General features: G+C 38.4%; 2 long non-coding RNA genes across 3 annotated transcripts in view; both read right to left on the bottom strand.

Moving 5' to 3' along the window:
- LOC105492516 (uncharacterized) overlaps positions 1–26,405 on the bottom strand; it is a 241,312-nt gene that overhangs the window by 197,909 nt on the left and 16,998 nt on the right. The window lies entirely within an intron of this gene.
- Positions 8,075–13,532, bottom strand: LOC139357073 (uncharacterized). Its single transcript, XR_011609686.1, has 3 exons — positions 12,969–13,532; positions 11,844–11,905; positions 8,075–8,548 (listed from the first exon to the last, which is right to left on the bottom strand). It is a non-coding gene; the product is annotated as an uncharacterized lncRNA (long non-coding RNA).

Raw genomic sequence — 26,405 nt, 5'->3', positions numbered from 1 at the left:
CCTAAATCATTCTATGAAGCCAGTATTAACCTAATGCCAAAACCAGGAAAAGACATAACAACAACAATAGAGACCAATATCCCTGATGAACATAGATGCAAAAATCCTCAGCAAAATACTAACTAACTAAATCCAACAGACAGACTGCCTCCTCAAGTGGGTCTCTGACCCCCATGTAGCATAACTGGGAGATACCTCCCAGTAGGGGCCGACTGATACCTCATGAAGCCGGGTGCCCTACTGAGATTAAGCTTCCAGAGGAAATATCAGGCAGCAACATTTGCTGTTCTGCAATATTTGCTGTTCTGCAGCCTCCGCTCGTGATACCCAGGAAAACAGGGTCTGGAGTAGACCTCCAGCAAACTCCAACAGATCTGCAACTGAGGGTCCTGAACGTTAGAAGGAAAACCAACAAACAGAAAGAAATAGCATCAACATCAACAAAAAGGACATCCACACCAAAACCCCATCTGTAGGTCACCATCATCAAAGACCAAAGGTAGATGAAACCACAAATATGGGGACAAACCAGAGCAGAAAAGCTGAAAATTCTAAAATCTAGAGCGCCTCTTCTCCTCCAAAGGATTGCAGCTCCTCGCCAGCAACGGAACAAAGCTGGACAGAGAATGAGTTTGACGAGCTCACAGAAGTAGGCTTCAGAAGGTTGGTAATAACAAACTTCTCTGAGCTAAAGAAGGATGTTCGAACCCATCACAAGGAAGCTAAAAACCTTGAAAAAAGATTAGATGAATGACTAACTAGAATAAACAGTGTAGAGAAGACTTAAATGACCTGATGGAGCTAAAAACCATGGCACGAGAACCACGTGACACATGCACAAGCTTCATAGTCGATTCGATCAAGTGGAAGAAAGGATATCAGTGATTGAAGATCAAATAAATGAAATGAAGCAAGAAGAGAAGTTTAGAGAAAAAAGAGTAAAAAGAAACGAATAAAGCCTCCAAGAAATATGGGACTATGTGAAAACACCAAATCTACCTTTGATTGGTGTACCTGAAAGTGACAGAGAGATTAGAACCAAGCTGGTAAAACGCTCTTCAGAATATTATCCAGAACTTCCCCAACCTAGCAAGGCAGGCCAACATTCAAATTCAGGAAATACAGAGAATGCCACAAAGATACTCCTTGAGAAGAGCAACCCCAAGACACATAATTGTCAGATTCACCAAGCTTGAAATGAAGGAAAAAATGTTAACGGTAGCCAGAGAGAAAGGTCGGGTTACCCACAAAGGGAAGCCCCTCAGACTAACACCAGATCTCTTGGCAAAAACTCTACAAGCCAGAAGAGAGTGGGGCCAATATTCAACATTCTTAAAGAAAAGAATTTTCAACCGAGAACTTCATATCCAGCCAAACTAATTTTCATAAGTGAAGGAGAAATAAAATCCTTTACAGACAAGCAAATGCTGAGAGATTTTGTCACCACCAGGCCTGCCTTACAACAGCTCTGGAAGGAAGCACTAAACATGGAAAGGAACAAACGGTACCCGCAACTGCAAAAACATTCCAAACTGTAAAGACCATCAATGCTAGGAAGAAACTACATCAACTAACGGGCAAAATAACCAGCTAACATCATAATGACGGGATCAAATTCATGCACAACATTAAACTTAAATGTAAATGTGCTAAACGGCCCAATTAAAAGACACAGACTGGCAAATTGGATAAAGAGTCATGACCCATCAGTGTGCTATATTTAGGAAACCCATCTCACATGCAGAGATACACATAGGCTCAAAATAAAGGGATGGAGGAAGCTCTACCAAGCATATGGAAAGCAAAAAAAAAAAGCAGGGGTTGCAGTCGTAGTCTCTGATAAAACAGACTTTAAACCAACAAAGATCAAAAGAGACAAAGAAGGCCATTACATAATGGTAAAGAGATCAATTTAACAAGAAGAGCCAACTGTCCTGAATATATATGCACCCAATACAGGAGCACCCAGCTTCATAGAGTGAGTCCTTAGAGACCTACAAAGAGACTTAGACTCCAATGCAATAATAATGGGAGACTTTAACACCCCACTGTCAATAGTAGATCAACAAGACAGAAGATTAAGAAGAATATCCAGGACTTGAAGTCAGCACTGCACTCAGCAGACCCAATAGACATCTACAGAACTCTCCACCCCAAATCAACAGAATATACTTTCTTCTCAGCATCACGTCACATTTATTCCAAAATTGACCACATTGTTGGAAGTAAAGCACTCCTCAGCAAATGTACAAGATCAGAAATTATAACAAACTGTCTCTCAGACCACAATGCAATCAAATTAGAACTCAGGTTTAAGAAACTCATTCAAAACTGCACAACTACAAGGAAACTGAACAACCTGCTCCTGAATGACTACTGGGTAAATAACGAAATGAAAGCAGAAAAAAAGATGTTATTTGAAACCAATGAGAACAAAGAAACAACATATAAGAATCTCTGGGACACATTTAAAGCAGTGTGCAGAGGGAAATTTATAGCACTAAATGCCCACAAGAGAAAGCAGGAAAGACCTAAAATCAACACTATAACATCACAATTAAAAGAACTAGAGAAGCAAGAGCAAACATATTCAAATGCTAGCAGAAGGTAAGAAATAACTAAGATCAGAGCAGAACTGAAGGAGATAGAGACACAGAAAACCCTTCAGAAAAATCAATGAATCCAGGAGCTGGTTTTTTGAAAAGATCAACAAAATTGACAGACTGCTAGCAAGACTAATAAAGAAGAAAAGAGAGAAGAATCAAATAGACACAATAAAAACATGATAAAGGGGATATCACCACCGATCCCACAGAAATACAAACTACCATCAGAGAATACTATAAACACCTCTATGCAAATAAGCTAGAAAATCTAGAAGAAATGGGTAAATTCCTGGACACATACACCCTCCCAAGACTAAACCAGGAAGAGGTTGAATCCCTGAATAGACCAATAACAGGCTCTGAAATTGAGGCAATAATTAATAGCCTACCAACCAAGAAAAAGTCCAGGACCAGGCGGATTCACAGCCGAATTCTTCCAGAGGTACAGAGCTAGTACCATTCCTTTTGAAACTATTCCAATCAATAGAAAATGAGGGAGTCCTCCCTAACTCATTTTATGAGGCCAGCATCATTCTGATACCAAAGCCTGGCAGAGACAAAAAAAGACAATTGTGTAGACCAATATCCCTGATGAACATTGATGCAAAATCCTCAATAAAATACTGGCAAACTGAATCCAGCAGCACATCAAAAATTTATCCACCAAGATCAAGTTGGTTTCATCCCTGGAATGCAAGCCTGGTTCAACACGCACAAATCAATAAACGTAATCCATCACATAAACAGAACCAATGACAAAAACCACATGATTATCTCAATAGATGCTGAAAAGGCCTTTGACAAAATTTACCCCTTCATGCTAAAAACTGTCAATATACTAGGTATTCATGGAACATCTCAAAATAATAAGAACTATTTATGATAAACCCACAGCCAATATCATACTGAATGGGAAAAACTGGAAGCACTCCCTTTGAAAACTGGCACAAGACAGGGATGCCCTCTCTCACCACTCCTATTCAACATAGTGTTGGAAGTTCTGGCCAGGGCAATCAGACAGGACAAAGAAGTAAAGGGCATTCAATTAGGAAAAGAGGAAGTCATATTGTCCCTGTTTGCAGATGACATAATTGTATATTTAGAAAACCCCATCATATCAGCCCAAAATCTCCTTAAGCTGATAAGCAATTTCAGCAAAGTCTCAGAGTACAAAATCAATGTGCAAAAATCACAAGCTTTCCTGTACACCAATAACAGACAAACAGAGAGCCAAATCATAAGTGAACTCCCATTCACAATTTCTAAAAGAGAATAACATACCTTGGAATTCAACTTACAAGGGATGTGAAGGACCTCTTCAAGGAGAACTACAAACTACTGCTCAACAAAATAAAAGGGGATACAAACAAATGGAAGATATTCCATGCTCACAGATAGGAAGAATCAATATCGTGGAAATGGCCATACTGCCCAAGGAATTTATAGATTCAATACCATCCACATCAAGTTACCAAGGACTTTCTTCACAGAATTGGAAAAAAAATACTTTAAAGTTCATACGGACCCAAAAGGGAGCCCACATTGCCAAGACAATCCTAAGCAAAAAGAACAAAGCTGGAGGCATCACACTACCTGACTTCAAACTATACTACAAGGCTACAGTAACCAAAACAGCATGGTACTGGTATCAAAACAGAGATATAGACAAATGGAACAGAACAGAGGCCTCAGAAATAACACCACACATCTACAACCATCTGATCTTTGACAAACCTGACCAAAACAAGAAATGGAGAAAGGATTCCCTATTTAATAAATGGTGCTGGGAAAACTGGCTAACCATATGTAGAAAGCTGAAACTGGATCCCTTCCTTACACCTTTTACAAAAATTAACTCAACATGGATTAAAGACTTAAATGTTAGACCTAAAACCTTAAAAACTCTAGAAGAAAACCTGGGCAGTACAATTCAGGACATAGGCATGGGCAAGGACTTCATGACTAAAACACCAAAAGCAATGGCAACAAAAGCCAAAATTGACAAATGGGATGTAATTAAACTAAAGAGCTTCTGCACAGCCAAAGAAACTACCATCAGAGTGAACAGGCAACCTACAGAATGGGAGAAAAATTTTGCAATCTACCCATCTGACAAAGGGCTAATATCCAGAATCTACAAAGAACTTAAATTTACAAGAAAAAAATCAAACAACCCCATCAATAAGTAGGCAAAGGTTATGAACAGACACTTTTCCAAAGAAGACATTTATGCAGCCAACAGACACCTGAAAAAATGCTCATCATCGCTGGTCATCAGAGAAATGCAAATCAAAACCACAGTGAGATACTATCTCACACCAGTTAGAATCGTGATCATTCAAAAGTCAGGAAACAACATACTGGAGAGGATGTGGAGAAATAGGAATGCTTTTACACTGTTGGTGGGAGAATAAACCAGTTGAACCACGGTGGACAACAATGTGGCAGTTCCTATTCACAATAGCAAAGACTTGGAACCAACCCAAATGTCCATCAATGACAGACTGGATTAAGAAAATGTGGAACATATACACCATGGAATACCTTGCAGCCATAAAAAACGATGATTTCATGTGTAGGGACACGGATGAAGCTGTAAACCATCATTCTGAGCAAACTATTGCAAAGACAGAAAACCAAACATCACATGTTCTCATTCATAGGTGAGAATTGAACAATGAGAACACTTGGACAGAGAGTGGGGAACAACACACACTGAGGCCTGAGGTGGGGTGGGGGAATAGGAGAGGGATAGCATTAGGAGGAATACCTAATGCAAATGATGAGTTAATGGGTGCAGGACACCAACATGGCACATATATACATATGTAACAAACCTGCACGTTGTGTAGAACTAGAACTACATATGTATCCTAGAACTTAAATTCTTATAAATAAAATTTTAAAAAGTCAAATACTTACAACCAACTGATCTTTAACAAAGCAAACAAAAACATAAAGTGGGGATAGTGTACCCTATTCAACAAATGGTGCTGGGATAATTGACAAGCCACATGTAGAAGAATAAAAGTGGATCTTCATCTCTTCCCTTATGCAAAAATCAATTCAAATAGATCAAAAACTTAAATCTAAGACCTGAAACCATAAAAATTCTAGAAGGTATCATTGGGAAAAAACTCTTCTAGACATTGGCTTAGAAAAGAATTTCATGACCAAAAACCCAAAAGCAAATGCAAAACAAACAAATAAAAAACAAATAGATGAAATAGATGGGACTAAATTAAACTAAAACTTCTTTTCAGCAAAAGAAAGAATTAGCAGAGTAAACACACTACCCACAAAGTGGGAGAAAATTTTTGCGACCTATGCATTTGACAAAGCACTAGTATCCAGAATCTACAAGGAATGTAAACAAATCAGCAAAAGGAAAACAATCCCATCAAAAAGTGAGCTAAGGACATGAATAGACAATTCTCAAAAGACAATATGCAAATGGCCAATGCAGACATGAAAAAATGCTCAATATCACTAATCATCTGAGAAATACAAATCAAAAACAGAATGCGATACCACCTTACTCCTGCAAGAATGGCCATAATTTAAAAAACAAACAAAACAGACATCGTTGTGGATGTGGTGAAAGGGAACGATGGTGGGAATGTAAACTAGTAAAACCGCTGTGCAAACAGTATAGACATTCCTTAAAGAACTAAAAGTAGAACTACAATTTGATTCAGCAATCTCACTGCCTGGTATATACCCAGAAGAAAAGAAGTCCTTATATGAAAAGGACACCTGCACACGCACGTTTATAGCAGCATAATTTGCAATTGAAAAATATGCAACCAGTCTAAATGTTTATCAACCAATGAATAAAATGTTATATATGCTATATATGTATATGCTATATATATGTATGTATGTATATACATCATGGAAAAATACTCAGACATAACAACGAATGAAATAATGGCATCTGCAGCAACCTACACAGAGTTGGATACCATTATTCTAAATGAAGTAACGCAGGAATGGAAAACCAAACATTGTATGTTCTCTCTTACATGTGGGAGTTAAGCTATGAGGACACAAAGGCATAAGAATGATATAATGGACTCTGAGGACTTGGAGGAAAGGGTGGAAGTCGGTTGAGAGGTAAAAGACTACAGATTGGGTACAGTGTGCACTGCTTGGATGACTGGTGCACCAAAATCTCAGAAACCACCACTAAAGAACTTATTCGTGTAACCAAACACCACCTGTTACCCCAAAACTATTGCAATAATGATAAAAAAGAAAAAAAAGGTCAAAATTTAGAAACTAAGTATTATTTGGAGATGGTTATAAAAAGGAATATGCATCTAATATTGTCATTCTCACTCTTTTTTCCTTGTTCCATACAAGCTTTAGACGCAAGGGGGAAAGAAATTCTAGGCAGACAGGGGTGGGTCCCCAGTGAAACCCCATCTTAAGGCTGAAAATCCTGAAACTCATGGCCCAAAGTGGGAACTTCTATTCTTGTTTGCCTACACTCTTTCAACTGGTTCTTTATGAATAAGGTATTTTTATAATCATGTGTTGCCTTTTCCGAAACTACCTACGGCCCTCACTGCCCCCTATCCTGTGCCTATAAAGACCCCAGACTCAGTCTAGAGAGGGGAGAGAAGTGACTTGACTGGAGGGAGACAACCTGACTTGCGGGTTGGCTGGACTTCAAAGGAGAGACAGCGTAACTTCTGAGAGACTGACTTCAGGGAAGAGCTGGTTACACTTTGAGGGACGATAACCTGCCAGTCCCTTCCATCTCCACTGAGAGCCATTTCTATTGCTAAATAAAATTCTTCAGCTCCCCCATTCTTCAAGTGTCTGTGTGATCTCATTCTTCTTGAATGCCAGACAACAGCTCTGGACCCACCAAGTGCAGGTACCCAAAACAGGCTGTCACACTGGCTCTTTGCCCTCAGTGGCAGAGGGCAGCTACCCCACTTGATGAGGCAAGGGGCCCACTGAGCTGACAACACACCACTGTCCACAGACAACAATACTAACAAGCATTGTAACTTGCTCTCTGGGGCTTTGGGGGTTGCAAGCACCCCTACTGGGGTGCCACCGTGGCATCTGCATAGAGCTTGCTCCTGCTGGTATCCAAAATGGCTGGCTGGATCTCACACTTGCTCACTCATGTGCTTCCTCCTACAAGGGGTTGAGTGCCATGCCACAGATGGAGTAAACAAGGCACCCGCATCACAAGTCCAAAAAAGGGGTCGAGAAAAATCCTGCATCACAAAATCTTGATTATAACTATCAAAATTCCTCAAATTCTCACTCCAAATTGACTTTCAGATCAAAGTTATTTCTCAAAGTCAAAACCATCAGTAAATTTTTTGATACTATGTATTTATTATAAATAGGAGATGAAAAAACACTCAAAAAAACTTAAGAAAAAAACCTCTTTATCATCAAAGATTCAACTTTCTTTCAAGCTAAAGTGTATTAACATACCTACTTCTCCCTCTACCCCTGCCCTTTGGAAGACTGTATTTTATTCATGTCTAATCTGTATCAGCAAGGAAAGTAAACTTGTACTACTTCAGTGGATCCCTTCAACCATTCATTCTAGCTGGCCAAGAAGGACTTATTTTCTTTGCAAAATGGTATGATCACACTTATATACCCATTCATTAAACGGTTGTTTTCTAATCTGTTAGGGAACCTGCCTACCCTCAGTAATAACATACTCTTCACTTCTTCAACTAGTAGTTATTTCAAAAGCAATTCATCATTTTAAATAATGAGTTAACTCTTAGTGAGAATCACAAAAGCAATTCTTGCCAGCTGGCATTTGTCAGTGAGTAATAGATCACCAAAGGGATTGGATGCTCCTGGTGGGTGAGGCTAATACATCATCCATATGAAATGCTGGGATGATATGTTGAAGATGATGAAGATCAGGATGTCCAAGAAAGGGACTGCATGGTTTCCTTTTTTAGATGGAGAAAAAAGGAAAAGGAGAAAGAAAAAAACATGTAATTTAGAAAAGTTAACAAAGCACCCTGAGGATCTTTAAATTACAGCTGTGTCATTGGTAAATTTTTAATAAGATTGGCTAAAGAAGTAAGGCAAGTTTTCTTTTAAAAAGAATAAAATACTTATCTTCCCAACTGTATAGTATTATGAAGTACATTTTCTTAATAAGCCAGCTGTCTGTTAAGCATTACTTCCTGCAAAGTCACCAAGCAATATGGAGTCTTGCATTCATGCTATTAAGCATATAAAACTGTGGAGGTGCAGTTTCATAAACAGGGTACTCCTTTATAGGAGGCTGAGTTGTTTCACCTCTGCGAGGGTAGATTGTGAGGGTTCACTCTAACAGACCAAGTGTGTTTCTAACTTAATAACACATAAGGTCTTTTGTTGTCATGGCAATCATAAGACTACAGTTTCCCCCCATATGGAAGGTAATAAATCTAACTTTTACAAGAACAGCATTTTAGGATAACATGAAAAATTAATATATTATAAAAGCACATTTTCAAAACCTCAGATCTACACAAAATGTGCACACATGCTTGTACTCAAATTAACCATCTCCCCAACCCATGCACAGCGTACATCTAAACCACTTTAATCTGAAAGTGTCTTGAGCTCTTGAAAGTACCCTAAAGCCCCCTTTCTTCGCTGACATGTAGCTTAGATTTTAAGTGTCCCATGGAATCACACTACTCCTAGACATACACCCTACAAATATCAACAGCCTCAGATAGCAGCCTGCTTCTACACAGGGAACTAATAAGACCTCAAGTAAAATGAGTCGTATTTCTGATGTTTTAGGTTTTTAGTGCTTGTAAGCTGCAAGTGTTACACTTGATCATTAAAATGTTTGGAGGTACAGTTTTGATGGGATGAGAGAAAGTAATTGGTCATATGAAATTCAGGTACCATTCTGAAGGATGAAAACCAGAAAGGTGGGGAAACTAGTGTAAAAAACTGACCAAGCCCTCAATGATGACCCAATAATATAATGGTGAGTTTCAAAAACAGGCAATTGTTTTTTATAAGTGTGAATTTAGGCTTTGGATATTAGAAAGGTCACAAATGGAAAATATGAAAATAAATTTGGAAAATTAAAAGATAATTTGTTCAGTTCCCACCTATGAGTGAGAACATGCGGTGTTTGGTTTTCTGTTCTTGTGATAGTTTGCTAAGAATGATGGTTATGAGATCACTTGGACTTGGGAAGGGGAACATCACACACCGGGGCCTATCATGGGGAGGGGGGAAGGGGGAGGGATTGCATTGGGAGTTATACCTGATGTAAATGACGAGTTGATGGGTGCTGATGAGTTGATGGGTACAGCACAACAACATGGCACAAGTATACATATGTAACAAATCTGCACGTTATGCACATGTACCCTAGAACTTAAAGTATAATAATAAATAAATAAATAAATAAATAATAAAAATAAAAATAAATTTTAAAAAAAGATAATTTGTTTTCCTTTACTGCATATTTTGTTTTTATTTTCTTGAGGGTTCAATTTTAACCTGAATGCAAATATTCATTGAGCAGTATTGTTTATATGAATTGGTGCTGTGAATAAGACATCTGCCTTTCCATTAAGGAGTTTACAACTGAGTGGGAAGTGGGTAAGGGGAGCAGAAAGGAGAAATTTATAAGTTTTTTATAATTTATAATTGTCTTCAAGAAATTTTTTAAAAATTTATAAACAATTTATTTAAAAATTAGAAATTTATAAAAGTCAGCAAAAAAGGGGGCTTTAGGGTACTTTCAAGAGCTCAAGACACTTTCAGATTAAAGTGGTCTAGACGTGCTCTGTGCATGGGTTGGGGAGGTGGTTAATTTGAGTACAAGCATGTGTGCACATTTTGTGTAGATCTGAGGTTTTGAAAATGTGCTTTTATAAAATACTAAAAGTGAGATAAACAAAAAAGGGGGTTGCCTAGTGAATGCAGCAAAACTTTCAACTAGAAAGTGATTAGAATTTTCTTTCTGCTTAAACATGAGGAAAGATGTCTTCAGAATGAAAAGATTGAGCAATCCAGTAATACATGATTAGTAAACTATTTTGAATAGAAAATTAAGGGGGTTTGTTGGCAACCCCTTTAAAATGACATCTTATCTTGGACTTCTGAAATTTTCATTTATGGTTTTCAAAAAAAAAGTACCCAATAGTTTGGAGGCTTAAAAGAGAGAAGATATCCTCAATCTTAAATTTCCCTTATATAAGATGCCATAAAAACATTGGATTGGGAAGTGGTGTATGGAGAGAGTCCAGCTAGAGAAGAGTAATAGCTGAGCTGTGGATGCAGGGCATGAGGCTTGTGCTGAGAAAACAGGAAGCATACAGTGCAGCTGAGTTTGGCCAATGTTTGATCCTCAAATGTTAATGTGCGTAACCAGCGCTAGGTATCTTGCTGAAAAGTAAAATTGATTTTTTATTTTTATTTTTTTAGAGATGGGGTCTTATGTTTTCCAGGCTGGTCTCAAAATCCTGGGCTCAAGAGATCCTCCTAAAGTACTGAGACGACAGGCGTGAGCCACCACATCTGGCCCTGAAAATTAAAATGTCTAAGCCTCACATAAGAGATTTTATGTAGCAGGTCTGGGTGGAACTCAGGCAACAGCACTTTTAAGTAGTCCAAGAGATTTTGAAACATTTTGAGAACAACTTTACTTTCAAATTTTAATGCAGTTTTCTTTTAAATACTGATTTTTATTAGGCACAATGTATGTAAGACAGCAGGCCTCAACGTCACCTGTATACATGTGTCCAACAGGTAATGTTCACATGTGAAGCATGCTGGGGTATGACAGCAGGGTGTGGTAAGGACAGGGCCAAGTTGAAAGCCTCAGGTTCTGGATAAGGAAGCAGCTGTTACATAGTTCTAGCCAACTGTTGGCGTGGTTATGATTAATTTCCTCATTTAAAAGACTGTGTGTAAGCCAAACTGATATGTCTGTGGGCTGGAGATGGCCCCTGGAGGGCTAGTTTTCAACATTTAGAATTTGAGTTTAAGTAGATTTGGAGGAGAGAGAGGAGAGAAACCTGCAGAAAATGACTGAAGGCCTCAATGTTACTCCCTTAATAAGTAGGCATTGAAGAGCCATTGAATACTTGTGAACTGATGAATGACATGTCTAGTAGTAGTATCTAACTTGGCAATTGGGTTTCCAATTAAGGAAGCAATTTGTTGTAATGGAATGAGCCCTGGGCTTAGTGACAAACCCATTGGTGTCCCAGTCATACATACCACTTTTATCTTGATTTAATCAAGGGATTCCACTTAATTTCTGTAAGCTTGATTTTCCTTCTCTGTAAAATGACCACAATAAATCTATTGTGAACACTGAAAAATGTAAGGAAAGGGCTATATATCTAGTAAAGTGATGTTCAAATGTATCTAGAGTTTTAGGACAAAGGGAAGACAAAATGAATTATCAGAAATGCATTGGGAGCCTACTCTAATTTCTCAAGGAAGAGAGGGTAGAACTAATATTTGCATAATGATCAGGCTGATGGCATAATTTAGGAGGCTAAGAAGGATGAACAAACTCCCCTAAGGACCTTTTTGCCATACTTTATGCAGGTGACAGAGAAGAATAAACAGCCAACAACCTAGAATGACAGAGGAGCATTTACTCTACCATCTGGGAGGTGCTTCCATCAGTTCTATGGAGGAATTCCGTGGTGACTGGAAGTACAAAATCACTAAAGCTTATCTTGAGGCTACTGTGAGCCTTTCAGCAAACACAGCCTCTCTTGCGGTATTGCTTAGAAGTTCACATCTTGAACTATGGATTCATTCAATGAAAGGCACACCAAAAAAATGGAGACAGTTCAAGAGACAATCTTCTTTAAAGGATTAAACTAGATATAATTAGTATGCATCCCCACCACCACATCCTAAGGTTTTGATATGTCCATCCAAATTAGGCAAGGAACTTCTTCTGCCCACTGCTGCCATATCCTCTCTTGCTTTCTATCCTGTGATGGTAGGAATGTACTCACTGTGAAGGGGAGATGGACAGCCCAGTGCCCACCTGGCAGGATAGCTGGCCAAGGAACATAATATAGAAGGGAGAAGGGTAAAGGTAATGGATGCATTCCTGGTGCAGTAGACCACAAATCACCAATAAGAAAATGGCAGTAATGACAAGGAGTATTTATTCACATCCTGGCACAAGATGCTATCTTGGATTTCTAAAAGCCTGCAAATGACTGGATAAGTAGTGGAAGACAGCTGTGTGAAAGGATATCCACATTGTACTGCTCCAGACACCTTCCCACAGCCTGGCTTTTATGTTGCGAAACAGACATCTGAGAATAGATGAATCCCTGCAGAAGATGGCTATACTTTGGCATTTAGCCAACTTACCGGTGAGTGGCAAGAACCTGGTTACAACAATTTGTTTTTGAGTCGGCCATTTCAGCACCCACTTGTCCTCAGCTTCTGTGAGGCATAGCCACTAGATGCTTGCTGGTGAACTTTGTGACCAAGGATTAGAGCTCTTTCATTTTGAGATTGGATGATGTTTAGAAATGCCAATAAGAGCTGTCTTACAAATCTAAGAATTGTAGAGACAGAAGGGAGTGTCTACAGTTAGTAACCAGTATTCCCCTCTCAGAGTTGGGGTTATCAGATGACTCATGTCTCAAGAGAGAGTTGGATAGTATTACCCTAGGACCACTCCATTAGACTAAATTGTATACTATTCTAATCTCAAAATCATGGTGTACAAGTTTAGTGTCCCATTTATCTCTCTCTTCCAGATGGTCCAAGCCTCCCTGTGATGGTTAATTTTACGCATCAACTTGACGGGATTAAGAGACATATGGATAGCTGTTAAAGAATTTTCTCTGGGTATATCTGTGAGAGTGTTTCTGGAAGAAACTGGTATTTGAATCAGTGAAGTGAATAAGGAAGATTCACTCTCAATGTGGGCAGTCAGTCCAATCAGTTGAGGGACCAGTTAGAAGAAAACAGCAATAGAAGTGTGAATTTCCTCTCTCTTCTCTTTCAAAACTAAGGTACTCTTATCCTACTTTTAGACATCAGAACTCCATGTCCTCAGGCCTTCAACCTCAGACCACCAGCTCCCCCGATTCTGAGCCCTTCAGGATTGGACTGACTCCCTGGTTCTCTAGCTTGCAGATGGCATATTGAGAGAATTCTCAGCTTCCATAATCACATGTGCCAATTCCCCTAATAAATCCACTCTCACTTATCTATATCTATGTCTATATCTCCTATTGGTTCTGTCTTTTTGGAGAACCATAATAGGTTTTCCTTAACATTCCTTCTATATTTAGTTGTCATTTTGTAGAGAGAGTCTTTCACAACATAGAATTTTTCAGAGTTGTATGAATCAATTTCTTATATTCAATACACCAATCTAAAAACGATAACAGTATTTTGAGAGGAGGAATATCTGGGGAGACCCTCTGTAATGATATGAAAAAAATTTTGATTTTCCTTCTCTATTCTCACAATATAGTCAGCATAGGACACTTCACCTCTAGCCACGAAAATATGTGGGGATTTCTCCGCAACAACAACCAACTCTGTGGTAAAAATCAGTGTGGTACTCTGGTAATAATTCATTTCAATTCTGACACTCTCTACCTGGACATAGATATCACGCGTTGATGGCTCAGTCCCAGAAGACAGCTCCCACTTTAGATGCCAGTTGCAGGTACTAAATTGCCACCTACACTTCTGATCAACTAGCTATCAATCAGAGGTTCCCATGACCCGCCTCCTCAAGTTCAATTAATTTGCTTGAGCAACTCACAGAACTCAGGGAAACACCAGTTTATTATGAAGGATACTACGAAGGCTACAGATGAAAAGACAGATGGAAGAGATGCACAAGTCATGGTATTTCCATGCCTTCTTTCTGCATGTCACTGTCCAGGAACCTCCGTATGTTCATCTACGCATGAAGCTCCCTGAATCCAGTCCTTTTGGGTGTTCATGGAGGCTTTATTACATCATCAGCCATTAATATCAACTCAACTTTCAGCCTCTCTCCCCTCCCCAGATGTGGGGGACTGGTGGTAGGATTAAAATTTTCAACCTTCAAATCACCAGGTTGGTTCCCCTGGCAACCACCCCTCCTCCTGAAGCTATCTAGGAGCCCTCAGCAATCAGTCAACTCATTAGCATACAAAAGGACATATCACTTTGGGGATTCCAAGTTGTGTGCCAGAAACTGGGATGAAGACCAAACATGTATATTTTATTATAATATCATGCCTTTTTAATGCTTCTGTTTTCAAGGTCTCCTTTATAGACCTCCTTCAATGGGGAGGTGAAGAGTGGGGAGATACAGGTCTAAGTGCTTAGACTTCCCTCTTCCTTGCATCCTTTTACTAGTGTCCAGTGCAATAACAATACTTGACTGTTCTAATAGTAGAAGAGAGATCAGGAAAGTAGTGCATTTGTTTGACTCTGTTTGGATAAGTTTATCCAACATTATTTGAGTAAGAGGTATGTTATCATGGATTACATGCCACCCACTACAGTTTTGTAGTTGCAAGTTTTGCAAGGATATTGGTTCAGCCTTTTTGTCAATGGAGTCAATCTTCTCAGACAACTCCCTTCAATACTGTCACTAAGGATCATGAGATACTATCTTAGAAGATCCACAAGACTTCAGAGAGGTAATTCCCAGGACCTGTGATGAGTTACTATGCTGATGTTTGAACATGACTAGTCAAGATGCCACAAGCAGATATTTTCTAGTCCAAGGATGTGTCTTATATCTCCAGAACATGAGTTCTGCTTTCAGAAGGTCTTGCTGGTGACTAGACCTGCTATTCTACCAATTTTCTAACAAACAGGAGCCAACCTTTACAACATACACACCATACAGTTTACACGTAAACTGCATTGCAATTCCCATACCTGACAATTCCACACCTGTTTTATGTTACTTCCCAGAACTTACTACTGTATAGCCTATTACATAATTTGCTTAAGTATCTTATTTACTAAGCGTCATCCTTAGAGGAATATAAGCCACATAGTGAACTGTATCTCCATATCCAGAACAATGCCAGGCACATAATAGGCACTCAATAAATATTGTTCCCTTTGTGAAGGATTGATGCCGATGAATCTTTGACTCTTGCCAAGCCCTGGTAGTAAGCTCCATGCCTTGTATTCCAATTTCTAGTAGAAATAAATCCATTGTCTTTACTTGCTCTATATTTCACCTGAGCACTTACCAGTCTCTGATGTTATATAGCAGATACATATTTATGTGCTGTCCTCCTCCTCACCATTCCCCCAAGTAATATACCAGTGCTCTGAAAGCTGTCATTTCCTCTGTTTTGTTCACTGCTCTTTTCCCAATTCTTAGAAACCTACTGACACATAGTAGCATGAGTTCAAAAGGAAGGAAACTCCTGTGATTTGATTTTTAGCCCTTCCCATCTATGCCCTTTCATTCTTGTCCAAACTGTCAACATGACTTCCTTCACTTGCTCTTTCCTTCAGAATCTGAGGCTTTTTGGTTGTTTAGTGTTTTGTAGGGGTGGGGAATCTTCAGCCTTTCATATTTGGAATTTTTTAATATAACAGCAAATATCATTTGGAGATAAAATGTTCAACATAATATTTTCCCAAATATGATAATAGCAATTTGGGCAAATGGAAGATACAAGTGTAATGTAGCAGTACTAATTTTCTTTCTTTTTTTTTCTTTTTAGCACTAATATTCTTAGGTGTAACTGACTCTTAATATTGGGAAGAAAGGCAACCCTTTATTGGGTGCCCACTGAGTCAGTCACATAGCATAATTGAATTGTTAATCTTTTTAACAAAACATTGAGCTAAATTCTACTAGAACCATTTTATATTCAAGAAACTGAGGCTCAAAGAAGTGAAGTTTCTGCTCCAAAATCATAGAACTGATGGCTGCCAGAGCTGTGTTCTGCTGAGGGCTTTCTTGCTGACATCCTTTCTATCATCCTAATTTCCAAATCAACGTTCTGAAAATATTTCAAATCCAGTGAGTGTGTTCAAAAAAAAAAAAGAGAGGCTTACTCTTTCCTAGTCTCCTTTGACTATGTTGTGTGGCTTTTAGGAAACAAAGTTAGAGTGCAAAAATTAAAGAGGAGGAAAAAAGAAGAATTTTAACAAAATATATATTCACAAGAAGTAACATCCATTTCAACGGCTCTGCTACCTAAAAAGTTATCCATATGTCTGCTATTAGAAGCCATAAGAGAGAAAAACCACAGCTCTGTATTTTAGATCAGTATTTCTCACACATCAATAATGTATAACCTCTAGGGTTTATTGAATTTTCTTTATTGCAGTATTACCTAATTACACTTAGAGTTTCATGCTTATTGATCCTTTACAACCAAGATAATTTAAAAGGTTGAAAACCACAAAACTATAAAAACAAAATTCCATCTCAACAATATTTATTTAATGTGGTACATGATATTGTTTGAGGACAGTGAATGGTTATTTTCAATTTGAATATAGTTCTGAAGCACATAGCATAGGAATTTTTAAAATTTGTCTAGAACTTGTACCCATTACAATACAATCACTTAATTCCTCCTCAAGTTTTCTCTTTGAAACTACTACATAAATTTTGCATAGTGGTTGATTTTGATTAGGAAAACATACAACATTCCCCTACCAAACCCCCTGCTGCTTTTATTGATGTTTCTTACTTGATTTCTTTAGTCTGAGACAATTAAAATAGTTCTAACTAGCACTTATTCTGGCATAAATACATTTCAAAACAAGCAGTGACTATGCCAGCTCTGGGTCATAAGAAAATCATGTAGACAATCTTAAATATTCTCATATGTATTTTAAAATATAATAAAATAAAAACATCAATTCTTACAATTATTGTATAAAGTTTCCTCGTGAATATGAGCGCCTGTCACCAATTTTCTCACAGGATGTCAAGCCAAATTACAAAACACTGCTATGAGCCATTTGTAGTTGAGTCTCCTATGCACTAAAAGCTTCTGTCATACCAGAGATTCTGGCTCATTGACTAGGAGAATGAGTTCGTCTGAACACAGCTAGAACACATTCTGAACATTCTGCTGCCTCAATTCCAATGCCATTTGAGCAGGAAAGCACCCCAAAATGTGAACATTGACATTCACACAGATGCCTCCAATCCACATTTATGTCTTTGAATTGTGTGGAAAACCATTTCCCAGTAATATTAATAAAACATCAATCAATAAAATGGGACCCTTATAATTGCAGTGACCAGGACATATTGATTGCCTGTCCATAAAGCAGACTCAGACACTAGCTGGCTGTACTCACCAGAATCACAGGAAAGAAAAGGATCTTCCAAAGGCTGCTTGCCCCTTTCCTTATGAGCAATGGACAGTGTTCTAGTAAGTTCCGTGAGCAATGGCTTTTAAAACTGTACAGGGAACGTTCCCTTATAAACATCCTCAATTGTGTTCAGTCCAAAACTCCAGAAAGATGGAAGGCAGATAGCAGTTTTCTCCATGGCCTATAATGTGTACAAATAGGAAGAAGAAGGCAGGATATAAAAGATAAGAAGAAGAGAATGTGTAAACAGGCAGGACAAAAGGCACTGACACGAAATAAAAAGTTGCTTATATCCATAAGCCACCAAGATGAAGGTCTTGTCCCTCATATGTATAAGTTAAGAGAAGGAGATTCGTTTTGTGGTTAAAAGCTCAAGTTGCAAAGGTGCAGGGAATTGGATAAAAATCAAAATCTCTTCCAGGTACTAGCTACATGACTTTGGAAAATGTGCTTAATCTAAAAAATGCAGTAAGAATAATATCCTTTTCATATGGTTTTATCAGGCAACTGTCCATTCCTGGGTTACTTCCAAAAAGAAACAAAATACTTGTAGACCTAGGTAATGCTTCTATGCATAAGAGATAAAAGCCAGTAATAAAAAATGTAGTAGAGGTGACAAAACTAGAGAGTGTGTTTCTAAAATCATTCCTCTTTTTCTTTCTCTACTTTCCTGAAGGAAGATAATTAAAAAAAAAAAAAAAAAAAAAAAAAAAAAAAAGAATGCTGTGTGAGGAAGATTTTAGACACTAAGGCCCTATCCCTCCCAGTGGGTTAAACGAGCTGGAAGGGAGAGCATGAAGGCTGAAAATGGGTGCAGGAAACAAGGCTGAGAGACCAAATGGAGAAAAAAGGGTGGAGGGGGCAAAAGTAATAATTCTCTTCCTTGACTTTAAAACAGTCACAGGTCACCCTCTATTTTTCAATGATCAAGACTTCATTTCTGTCTCTATATAATTTGAATAAAAGGAGTGTAAATATCCAAGTTCTGGAAACACAAGGAAGCTATTTTTGGTAATTTGTCAGATAATTCTGACACTGTCAATGTCCCTGCTTAATTGCCCCCAAAGCTGACCCTGATACGGGGATTGAAATATAAGTAATTTATATAAAAACTGAAGAAAAATCCAGTAGTTGAACGGGGAAGTTCAGCAGAGAAAGGCAAGAAGATGGTCAGAAAACTTATAATCCAGTGATGACTGTGGAAGACAAGAGGCTACAGCCCTAAGGAAACTGAACCAGTGTAGGACTGTTATCAGGTTTCTACCAACTAAGGCACAAAGGAGCCTTGGTTACTTATCCACCAACCCCTGTCCCTCATTTGGTGAGAAAAGCTCTTAAGGAAGGGGCACACTGGTGTTTCTAACCTGCTGCAAAAGCAGATCAAGTGGGCTTCAGAAACGAGTATCAGACATTAGGGAAAGAAAGGCAGGTGCTGGTAGTAGCAACTTGGTCTGGTATGCAATGAATTTGTTGGGGTGAGGAAACATGAGTGGGCTACAAAAATACCTGCTACAGTACAGTCAGAGCCACTTGAGCTCCATGCTAAATTCACCTTGTCCTATCATTGATTCTTTTTTTTTTTTTTTTTTTTGAGACAGAGTCTCGCTCTGTCGCCCAGGCTGAAGTGCAGTGGCCCGATCTCATCTCACTGCGAGTTCCGCCTCCCGGGTTTATGCCATTCTCCTGTCTCAGCCTCCTGAGTAGCTGGGACTACAGGCGCCCACCACCACGCCCAGCTAATTTTTTGTATTTTTAGTAGAGACAGGGTTTCACTGTGTTAGCCAGGATGGTCTTGATCTCCTGACCTCATGATCCGCCCGTCTTGGCCTCCCAAAGTGCTGGAATTACAGGCTTGAGCCACCGCGCCCAACCCTATCGTTGATTCTTTAAGGTAGTTGCCATTCGAATTTCTTAAAAGAATAAACTTATAAATCCAAAGAAGAAATGGAAAAGTTTTATTTCATTTTGCTGGAAAATTGATATTCATCATCTCCTTTCTCTACCACCCATTCTGTGTTTTCCTTATGGTTAGTCTACTTGCCCTCAGGGTAGTACAGATATGTAAATAGCTGAGAGGACTTGCTTGTGGTACTGTTAGTAGACCACAGTTGCCAAAAATTTCCATTTATAGGTACTCATTAGGATGGAAGCACCAAGAAGCATTGGTGTACTCTGCTGGGATTCCTCTGCATTGCAGACATGCACCTTTTTGCCCACATTATGTAGCAGCATGATAACCAGAATCAATTTCCCCTCCCAATATAATCACTCTCCTCTCGTCAGGCTGATATACTGACAAAAGAATCTTGGTCAGTATTCACAACTTTAGATATGACGGAAATATTACTATGCTCCAACAGAAGTGCCCCTCTCCCTGATAATTCAGCATTAGCATGTCTCCATTACAACAAAATCTAAAATTGTATCAGGAAAGCACAGTCCCACCGGAATCATTACAAATTAGGAGGTAAGAGGCACTATTTCTTCTCCTTAGTTCACAGGCCTATGCCTCCCACTTTTTAGGTACACAGTACCACTTAATGGTCATTGATTCAAAATATAGTTATCATTTTGAAAGAAAATCACCATCCTTGCAGGGTCATTCCCATCTCAGAAGCCTTAGATAAACCTTAAGAGGCTATTTGATGTTTAATTAATCTGACAACCATTGGGTGATTTGGTATTTGATGGAACCAAACCAATGAACCCCATGCCATTTGTTCATTGCTCTCAATCTTTTATGTAAACTGAACACACTGGTGTATAGCAATGTTGTGCAACATTCTAGCTTTAATAAAGAAGCCATTTCAGCAGCAAATAAGATCCAGTTCAAAGTGCCCTTGCCAAATATTAAATATTGAATAATAAGGGAGCAGCCTCATATCAATAAACTCTCATATGTAATTACGTAGCCTACTACTCCTTATCCAATGACCAGAATTTTCATGGACAAGCTGGTAAGCATTGAGGCTCACTTAAATTATTTTAAAAATATATGTTTATTTAAAAATAAGCAAAAATCTGCACAAACAAATATTGTGTCTATGGTCTCACAGTTTTCCAATGGGCTTACATTTATGTGCATGATTTCTAGTAGGTGAGAGATAACTTGGAATTTTCAGTCCTTTCCAAATGCATTACTGTCTTTGTTTATTTCAATGCCCTTCAAAGTTTATCAGCATTTAACTGAAATCTACTAACTGTAGAAAAATAGAAACATAGTTTGAAAATAGTCAGATCTCAAGTACAAACAGTTATATATTTACACAATTTGATGCTTGCATTTTCAAAATATTTAATGAGTTTTAAAGTCAGATTCATTATTTAAACAACTCATAGGACAAATATTGAAAAAGAAGTAACTTTATTTAGCACAATTCCAGAAGTATGATAGAAAATCTTTTTAAAATCTGATACAAGGGTTTCATTTGTTGGTATGTATCTGGGTATTAGGAAGAGATAAAGAGCAGATGACAGAGAAGGGTGTATAATTAAAATGGAGGATGGTGGCTTATCTGAAATACAGACCACAGAATTTTAATTTTCTTCTGACATATTGAAAAATTTTGCTGAACTTAAACCTGCTTATTGTTGAGCCTCTACTATCTGTAAATTGATAAAACCTTCTCTTCATGAAGATTTTCTTGACTCTAAATAGAGATATTGTTTGTGCACTGGAAGGTTTCTACTATGCCCATAACTGCTTGTGGTCCATTTTCCTATCTGCCTGTAGAAAACCAAACCCTTTTCTTTTTTTTTTTTTTTTTTTTTTTTTTATATATATATTTTTTTTTTCTATAGCACTCTCCTTCCCCCAAATTAAGGGGTTGTCCATTATGTTTTATTTATTTATTTATTTATTTATTATTATTATTATACTTTAAGTTGTAGGGTACATGTGCATAACGTGCAGGTTTGTTACATATGTATACTTGTGCCATGTTGGTGTGCTGCACCCATCAACTTGTCATTTACATCAGGTATAACTCCCAATGCAATCCCTCCCCCCTCCCCCCTCCCCATGACAGGCCCCTGTGTGAGATGTTCCCCTTCCTGAGTCCAAGTGATCTCATTGTTCAGTTCCCACCTATGAGTGAGAACATGCGGTGCCAAACCCTTTTCTTACAGCTTTCCAATAGTCTTAATGACCTTTATAAGTGTGTTGGCATTATCCTTCATAAATATACTCTAAAACCCTAGATTGACCTAAGAACTTATTTCATACAGTAATTGCTGACCAGAAAAGTTTAACCGCTTTCCAAAACAGTAATGCAAATGATTCAGTAAGGATCCTTCCTAATTACAGTCTGGCAATTTGTGTTTTCCAATATTCACTAATTCACATAACCCGTATTACTATGTTACATTATAGATACGTATCTCTTGGCTACCCTGGTATCATGTAATTTAGTCTTATGAGTTTTATAAAGAAGAACTGACAATAAAACAGGTAACCATTTTTCTTGTTAACACCTTGACAATTGGTTATTACCTTATTTCATCGAATCTAAGACATGATAGATTTTCAGAATAACCATTATTTCATGTATACTATCAAGAAAGAAAATCTACAGCTAAAATGGACATTCTTTTATAATATCCACCTAAATTTCAGAGACTGTTAAAATGTATTTTGATAATTTTCATTTTAGCATCATAAAATATGGTAAATAAAATGTACTCTCCATCCATCAAAAATAGAACTCAGTATTTAACAGTATTTATGAAATTCTGTAGAATATACTCCTTTAAATGTCAGATAGACCTACAGTAAAAAGCATTCAGATGTGCATAAAAATGTAACTTATCAAAGACCTATTCTAATTTAATGAGTCAAACAGTAAGAGAAATGTGTCAGGTATTTTTCTGCCCTCTTCAACTTCCAGTGAAATCCTGCATTGAAACACTGGCTTATATAAAACCTAAGGCAAATCTACCAGGCTTTCTACAAATGAGTATTGCCAGAAAATTAGGCAGTTCTTCTAAGATGTTTTCCTAGAGATTAAAGTTTACAAAAGAGAATATCTCTTTGTAAGCAGTAGTATTACAAAATCTGCTCAACTTTCTTCAAGTTGAAATAATAGCAAACAATTACTCTCTACAAATGGCATGGGAACAAATGGACACCCACATGCAAAAAAATTGAGCCTAGACACATACCTTCCATCTTTCACAAAAATTAACTCAAAAGTAATTGTAGACGTAACTGTAAAATGCAAAACTATGAAATACCTAGAAGATAACATAGGAGAAAATCTAGATGACCTTGGGATTGGTAATGACTTTTTAGATACCACACCAAGGGCATATCCATGAAAGAAAGGATGAATAAACTTTGTCAAAATAAAAATGGTCTGTTCTGCAAAAGACCCTGTTAAGATAATGAAAAGGAAGGTCATAGACAAAAAATATATACAAAATGCAAAAAAAAATTTAAAAAGAGAAAAGAAAAGTCACAGACAGACAAAGTGTTTCCAAAAGGCATATCTGATAAGCACTGTTATCAAAAATATACAAAAACTCTTACAACTCAACAATAAGAAAACCAACAATCCAATTTAAAAATGGAATCAACCTAAGTGTCCACCAATGGATGATGGAATTTAAAAATGTATACCATGGAAAGCTATTCAGTCATAAAGAAGAATGAAATTGTTTTTTGCATCAACATGGACAGAACTGGAGGCCATTACCCTAAGTGAAATTACTCAGAAACAGAAAGTCAGGTATCACATGTTTTCAGTTGAAAGTAGGAGCTAAACAATGGGTAAACATGGACATACAGAGTGGAAAAATAAACATTGAAGACTCAAGAAGATGGGAGGCTCAGAGAGGGAAGACGGTTGAAAAATTATCTATTGGATACAATTTTCACTATTTGAATGATGAGCACATTCAATGATTCGGCTTCCAGGATGGCCAAATAGGAACAGCTCCAGTCTATAGCTCTCAGTGTGAGCGACACAGAAGACAGGTGATTTATGCATTTCCAACTAAGGTACTGGGGTCATTTCACTGGGACTTGTTGGACAGTGGGTGCAGCCCATGGAGGGTGAGCTGAAGCAGGGCAGGGCATCACCTCACCCAGGAAGTGCAAGGGGTTGGGGAATTCCCTTTCTTAGTCAAAGATTAGAAAGGACTACCTTTGCTATGACAGATGGTACCTGGAAAATCAGGACGCTCCCACCCTAAAACTGCACTTTTCCAATAGTCTTAGCAAACAGCACACCAGGAGATTATATCCTGCCCCTGGCTCAGAGGGTCCCACACCCATGGAGCCTTCCTTACTGCTAGCACAGCAGTCCGAGATTGAACTGCAAGGTGGCAGCAAGGCTGGGGGAGGGGCATCTGCCATTGCTGAGGCTTGAGTAGTAAACAAAGTGACTGGGTAGCTCGAACTGGGTGAAGCCCACTGCAGCTGAACAAGGCCTGCCTGCCTCTGTAGACTCCACCTCTGAGGGCAGGGCATAGCTAAACAAAAGGCAGCAGAAACTTCTGCAGACTTAAACATCCCTGTCTGACAGCTTTGAAGACAGTAGTGGTTCTCCCAGCACGGAGTTTGAGATCTGAGAACGGACAGACTGCCTCCTTAAGTGGGTCCCTGACCCCTGAGTAACCTAACTGAGAGACAAGTAGGGCCTGACTGGCACCTCATACACCTGGGTGCCCCTCTGAGATGAAGCTTCTAGAGTAAGGATCAGACAGCAACATTTGCTGTTCTGCAATGTTTGCTGTTCTGCAGCCTCCGCTCGTGATACCCAGGAAAACAGGGTCTGGAATGGACCTCCAGCAAACTCCAACAGACCTGCAGCTGAGGGTCCTGACTGTTAGGAGGAAACTAACAAACAAAATGAATAGCATCAACATCAACAAAAAGGACATCCACACCAAAACCCCATCTGTAGGTCACCATCATCAAAGACCAAAGGTAGATAAAACCACAAAGATGGGGAGAAACCACAGCAGAAAAGCTGAAAATTCTAAAAATCAGAGTGGCTTTTCTCCTCCAAAGGAACACAGCTCCTTGTCAGCAACGGAACACAGCTGGATGCAGAATGACTTTGACACATTGTCAGAAACAGGCTTCAAAAGATCAGTAATAACAAACTTCTGTGAGCTAAAGGAGGATGTTCCAACTCATTTCAAAGAAGCTAAAAACCTTGAAAAAAGATTAGATGAATGACTAAGCAGAATAAACAGCATAGAGAAGACCTTAATGACCTGATAGAGCTGAAAACCATGGCATGAGAACTATGTGACACATGCACAAGCTTCAATAGCTGATTCGAACACGTGGAAGACACAGTATCAATGATTGAAGATCAAATGAATGAAATGAAGTGAGAAGAGAAGTTTAGAGAAAAAAGTGTTAAAATAAACAAACAAATCCTCCAAGAAATATGCAACTATGTGAAAAGACCAAATCTATGTCTGATTGGTGTACCTGAAAGTGATGGAGAGAATGGAACCAGGCTGGAAAACACTCTTCAGGATATTATCCAGGAGAACTTCCCCAGCCTAGCAAGGAAGGTCAAAATTCAAATTCAGGAAATACAGAGAACGCCACAAAGATATTCCTAGAGAAGAGCAACCCAAGACACATAATTGTCAGATTCACCAAGGCTGAAATGAAGGAAAAAATCTTAAGGGCAGCCGGAGGGAAAAGTCAGGTTACCCACAAAGGGAAGCCCATCAGACTAACAGCAGATCTTTCAGCAGAAATTCTACAAGCCAGAAGAGAGTGGGGGCCAATATTCAAAATTCTTAAAGAAAAGAATCGTCAACCCAGAACTTCATATCAAGCCAAACTAAGCTTCATAAGTAAAGGAGAAATAAAATCCTTTACAGACAAGCAAATGCTGAGAGATTTTGTCACCACCAGGCCTGCCTTACAACAGCTCCTGAAGGAAGCACTAAACATGGAAAGGAACAACTGGTACCAGCCACCGCAAAAACATGCCAAATTGTAAAGACCATCGATGCTAGGAAGAAACTGCATCAACTAATGAGCAAAATAACCAGTTGACATCATAATGACAGGATCAAATTCACACATAACAATATTTACCTTAAACGTAAATGGGCTAAATGCCCCAATTAAAAGACACAGACTGGCAAATTGGATAGAGTCAAGACCCATCAGTGTGCTGTATTCAGGAGATCCATCTTACATGCAGAGACACACATAGGCTGAAAATAAAGGGATGGAAGAAAATCTACAAAGCAAATGGAAAGCAAAAAAAAAAGCAGGGGTTGCAATCCTAGTCTCTGATAAAACAGACTTTAAACCAACAAACATCAAATGAGACAAAGAAGATCATTATATAATCGTAAAGGGATCACTTCAACAAGAGCAGCTAACTATCCTAAATATAAATGCACCCAATACCGGAGCACACAGCTTCATAGAGCAAGTCCTTAGAGACCTACAAAGAGACTTAGACTCCCACACAGTAACAATTGGAGACTTTAACACCCCACTGT

The sequence above is a fragment of the Macaca nemestrina genome, chromosome 11 (assembly GCF_043159975.1).
Source record: "Macaca nemestrina isolate mMacNem1 chromosome 11, mMacNem.hap1, whole genome shotgun sequence".
Lineage (NCBI taxonomy): Eukaryota > Metazoa > Chordata > Mammalia > Primates > Cercopithecidae > Macaca > Macaca nemestrina.
This window is presented reverse-complemented; position numbering and strand designations above follow the sequence as displayed.